This window comes from Sturnus vulgaris, chromosome 4 (genome assembly GCF_052056855.1).
Source record: "Sturnus vulgaris isolate bStuVul1 chromosome 4, bStuVul1.hap1, whole genome shotgun sequence".
Classification (NCBI taxonomy): domain Eukaryota; kingdom Metazoa; phylum Chordata; class Aves; order Passeriformes; family Sturnidae; genus Sturnus; species Sturnus vulgaris.
Window position 1 is genome coordinate 20,452,335 of NC_142246.1, and position 6,000 is coordinate 20,458,334.

The following is a 6,000-nucleotide window of genomic DNA, read 5'->3' on the forward strand; positions in this document are numbered from 1 at the left end:
GCAATAAAGTGAAGATGATACAGGTGTTAAATCTGTGGTTTCTTCTGGACCTGTTCTGCTAGACAAAATTCAAATCAGACTTAGGCTTTGCAAGTTTTTTTCTATTAAATGTACATTTTGACATTCACCTCCGTTTACAAAACTCACGCAATACATTTTATGAAGAAGCAAATCCATAGATTTTCCCTTTGAAAAGCTTGTTCCTTTTCAACAGAACAAAAGAAAAAATGCAACACTACTTTAAATACTATTTTCTTACAAAGATTATCTACAATTTACTTTCTAAGTGTCAGTGTGATCTTTTTAAGAATAAATTTTCATAGCAGTTCAGGCTTCCATGTTACACACACACAGGGTCAAACAGAAGACAAGCAGTAGGAACGGAAAAAATTAGACCATTTATAATTCCTGTCTGAACACAAGTCACCTTTATAAAAGTGTTGAAAATTTTCTACTGGTTAAATTCGTTTTCTTAACTGACAAAATGCTGATTTGTCAAACTCTGCTCTAAGATTTTAATTTTTCCCGAGGAGCTGGAGTCCACAGAGAAATGCTTACAATGTAGTTCGACAACAATAACAAAAATTATGATTCATTCTTTCTTTGGGGTCTGTGCAGTGAAAGTTTCTTAGTAAATTATATATAAAAAAGAAGGTAACTAAAAAGAGTCTGGACATAAATTTTTGCAAATGAAAACTAAATATTCAAGGATGTTCAAAACATGAAATATTATCTAAGTAAAAATAAACAAACAAAAACCAAAAACCAACCCCCTATTTTGTATTTTTTTTATGAAGAGTGGAATATCTCAGAATGAAAAGAACTCAAGAATTAAACCTGAACTTGAAGGATAGTCTGTGTCTTTGATCCAGAGTAGAATAGACTGCTGTCACTTCATTGCATATTTATTAGAACTATTAAAATTCATGAACTTAAGATGCCCTGATATCATCCATGAAAGTGTTGAACCAATGAGGGGATGATAACAACTAATTAAATCCATGCAACAGAAATCTATCCAGAGCTCCCAAAAAGGTGGTCCTACATGTCTAGTTGTGCTATGGAAAGAGAATATTTTATCTTGTTCTTAGAGAAGCAAGATGCAACATTCTGTTCTCATTTTTAATTTCAATGGATGTCCTTTCAAATACGTTCATTTTGTTTCATCTATTTTCTTTTGAGCAAGTAAAGAAGACAAGCAACAAAGAATTCAATGCACAGCTAGCTTCCATAGCCTCAAATCATCCTTACAGCATGGTGGCAATAAGTTTATCAAAATTTACCACTTTGTAAGAATTATAAATTTTGGTTGTTCCTATTATTTGAAAGATAAATACTGTGCTTTAAAATAGCAGAAGTTTTTCTGTCAGATACTAAAAAGAGTGCTCTAGAGGAAAGAAAAAAATTAAAAAGAAGGATGTATAGAGGCCTTTAATAATCTGACATTAATGTATAACTGCAGATTAAATTATCTTTTTCAATACAGCTCTTTAAAATATATATTCTTTGTTTTATAGGACTCACTGAAAATTTCTCACATTGTCTACTTACAAAACCTTTAATTTGTTTTCAATTAATAATGAATAAGCTAGTCAATTACTTTTTTAATTTGCAATCTACTTGATTATAAATTATACATTAAACGATGATTCATTTAATATTTTAGCCCTGTTCTTGAGTTATCTAGAAGAGTCACATAAAAGGTGTTTCATAATCAGTAGTGTTTTATAACCTGGGGTCTGTTAAAGATTTCCTTAAATATGTACACTGATAAAATAGATAATGACAGAAACAATTCTCATATATTATTTTTTGGAGTTACATTTTTTACACAGACCATAAAGGTAATTGTTTTACTTGTCTGGATTATTTTCCTTGTAGTTACATCCTCTGAGAAATTACAGAAGTGTCCAGTTGGCTAACCTCAAAGGACCCATTTCTATAAACTGTCCGTAAACCCTGAAACAATTAAGAGCTGGGGTTTATCTTTTTAGGGATATTTATTTGCTGTTATCAGTCTCTAGTCACCATAATATTTAATTTTTAAGACATTTTCTTTTAGCAGATTTTCATCTTGCACATTAGAAATACGTGATATTTCATATTGCATATTCTGTAAAGTAGATAATACAATAATATAATAAACATATATCTGAAAATATTATAAAATTACAGCATTTTATCATCTTGATATCATTAATCGATTCAACAGTCCTTTTTCTACCAAAAGACAAAGAGGTTTTTAATATTATTTTGTTACTCTGTTTTATGTGGGTTTTTTTTGTTGTTGTTGTTGTTGGTTTTTTTCTTTTTTCCCTAAGAGTGTCCTCACTGCAGAAAGATCTCATTTTCTTTATCATGCCGAGCTTGTATTTCTGCAGAAAGGAACAGATCCATGCCCGAAAAACTGTGCTGTTATTTGTGGGCACAGATTGCCCCTGCGGTTGAGGCTCAGCATGAAAGACTGCAGCAATCTCGGCTCAGCAGGGAGTGGGAGTGAGCCATGGGCTGAATATTTCCTTTCAAGTAGGATTTGGACTTCGTCTAGCAAGATGTGGGAGACTGAGGCTATCTGACAAGGCAAGGAATAGAGGAATTTGTACAGACCAGTAAGTTCTAAGGATAATATACTGTGTGTCATCTTCATCTCAGACAGTGCCATATCAGATCTGAAGGTGGTAAATAAATACATGTTACAATGAGACACTGAGGAATATGAAAGATTTTTTCCTGCTACAAGACCAAACTTCAGAGCTATGAAATAAGAAGTCCTGACCAGTTCAGGTTCAAGTCCCTACTTTGTTACAGGGGTTCTGAATGTACAACATAAAAGGCTTCAGCTGAAGGACAGTCTGCAAATCATGAAAACTGCAGTATAAGAAACTGAAAATGAACCTAGAGCTTTTCAAATGAAAACTAAACACTCAGGGATGGAGATATTCTGGCTTTGGAGACAGAAATCGACGTCTTCTGATGAACCACTCATCTGACACCTTCTAAGGTCTCTAAAAGCTGTTATACTCTTAAGTAGTGCACTTAGTCTCTGGAATGCTCTCCAGACTTGTCTCCTAGAGAGAGGAGTAAACTTTTAGAGAGAGAAATCTTTTGCTAACAAGGTCTCAGCTTTCAAAAGTATCTCATTAAAAAAACCCAAAACATTGTTCTAGTATCAATACTAAATAATCTCCAGAAATTCTGGGAACCAAAGCCAACTGGTCAGAACCCAGCAATTCAGTTTTAAGCACATTTTGAATGTTTCTAGATCAACTGCCATATTTTCAAACTTCATTATCTTCTGTAATTTCCTTTCAAAATTTGTGAGATGAGTAATCTCTTCATTCTGGAATAGCATAAATATTCCCCTTGACCATTTTTAATTCCAATAAAATGGAAAATTTTTAACCTTTTCACATTTTTTTAACACTGTCACACGTCTACAAATTGAAATGTTTTATTCTTTAAGTTTCATGAAGGATTAAAGCACGTAATGCTATTCTGCACTAAGGATAAATAAAGTAGTGATAAATTTTGGCTTTCAGTATAGTATATATATTTCCTAAGGTGAGGAATTCTCTGTGAATTGTTAGTCAGCAAAGTTGGAATAAGCCCTTCAAAGCACTTCCTTCTTTTTTTTCTTTTTTTCTAGTCAAAGATTAGATCATATCCTGGAGCATTAAGTTCTTGTCCTTGCTTAGGAACTAATTTATTTGAGCTGGACTCCCTTCAAACCCCCAAATATTAAGGAATCAGTTATTGTCTGTCTCAATTCAAACACACTTTTTTTGTTTGTTTGTTTTTAACAGAAAAATAATAAAAAATTCAGTAACTTATATTATGCAATGAATATTCAAAAGGTAAATTACAGGTCAGTTTAAAATCCTTTATTATTCTGTCATCCTTGTTGCTGTTCTCCCTGGTGAGTCACTGAACCAAGCCTCCACACTGTAGATAGGGCAAGCTCTAAATCCAGTTATGCCCTTTTCTTCGGTTTTAATATGCTGCTTAATATTTAAATACTTGTCTTCAAAAATATTCTAATTACTCTACACTTTACAATAGGAAATTAAGCCATTTACAAAGGACAAACTATTAATTTCCATAGTTTATTCTTAAAGGGAACATTGTTCCCTGCTCAGAATAGCTTTGTTATTTTCCTTCTTAGCAACCATGTACTCCTATCAGGATAAGTCTTCTTTCTTCTTCTTCTTTTCCTTACGTCCCCTTTAGACCTACTGTTTAAGAAGGACAAAGACAACTTCTTAAAATTCTGTTTATGTTCTTGGGAAATGTCACTTGTTTGGCAGGAATCCTAAACAGTAGCACAGCTTGATCTCCCTGCACAGCCCTATACACAGCCAGACCTGACATCAGGAAGCTTTTTCCATGACAGGCATAAATTAAGCTGAAACTTAGCTGCAGAATAATGGATAATGTTTTCTAAAATGGATAGTCTGCATATTCTTATATCTCTTTATTGGGTCAGTTCCCTCTTCTAAACTTACCTTAAAACAGATTTAAAAAACAAACAAACAAACAAACAAAGAATATAGTTTTAAAAGTTTTCATGGTTTGGTTTGGTTTGGTTCATTGGTTGGTTGGTTGGTTGGGTTGGGGTTTTTTTAAGGTTTTTTTTGCGGGGGCTAAGGGGTTTTCCTTGTTTAGGTTTGGGTTTGAGTGTCTGCCATTTATTTCTTTTCAAGGAGGGTAGATGGGAGAGGTATTTTGTATTTCCCTTGAGGATTTATTATGAAACTATTTATTCAAAGCTGTGAATTGCTTTGTTGCAAGTGACCAGACTAATTCTGGCAGTGCCTTGTGCACAGAAATTTTTAGAAACTCTACTGAAAAGTTTTAGAAAGTTCACAGCAAAAAGGTGAAGATGCCATCTGCTCACGTATAACTGAGCAAGGTTATATTCAAAGGAGACCTTTTTCCCCTTCTCCCCCTCCCATATTGATAGAAAACATTAATTACTGCTTTGTCTAATAGAAAGCCGAGTCTCCCAAGGAGTAGGATTTAGAAAGGTATTCAGATAACAGAACTACTGGCTGGCCAATATCAATATTTCCTGTAACTTAATCATCAATTCCTCAGTTGTAAAGAAGTCCTCAGTTTTGTGGTAAAGGCCAAGGGAACAACGCCAACAAGGGTGTCATTCCCTCTTCACTGAGCCTGGATACCCACAGCACGTGGGCTTGCTGTTGCAATCCTTGGGAGTGGGCAGGACGAGGGACAGTAGAAACAACACAAACACAAATACACCCACTTATTAATAGATTATTTTTAGCAGAAGTTGATGGTATACATGTAGACAGAGCTGGATCTGGATCTAAGTTGGGAAGATGTTTCATGATGGTTGTCAGTCTAGCAGGGACTTTGAGGGATCTGTATGCAGTTAAAACATGCAGAATAGACCAATATCGTGCTCCTCATGGACAGACACAATAGAGGAACCACTTTGATTTCTCCAGGGAAATATCCATTGTCGTGTAATGCCTTTCATTCTCCTTACACATATAACATCACTATACAATTTTAAGCAGCCACTTATTTAATTTAGTAAATAAGCAATTCTGTGGTTATGCTTATTTCTTCATTGTATCTAATTAGGATGATGAATAAAAAGCAAAACCTTTTTTTTTTTTTTAACTATAAACACATTTTCACAAGAATGCAAAAAAAAAATTGGTTTAGGAGAAAAAATTGCCTGAGGGTTCTTTTTTGCTTTCTCTGATGCCTTTTCAAAAAGAGTCAATAAGCACTGAGAAACCAGACTTTAAATTACGTCTTATAACTATTTTGTTTTCCAGCCTAAGGCATCTTAGAACTAAAAAGTCCTTGACTTTTTCTGATTTTTTTTTTAAAAATGAAAACATGATCTCAAGTGTTTTGAACATACTAGAGTTATTTCTAGAAAATTGATCCCTCTGCTTTCACAAACTAATGGACATTCAAGTATATTAAGGAATGAGATACTCGATGCTAATGGATAATATGTCT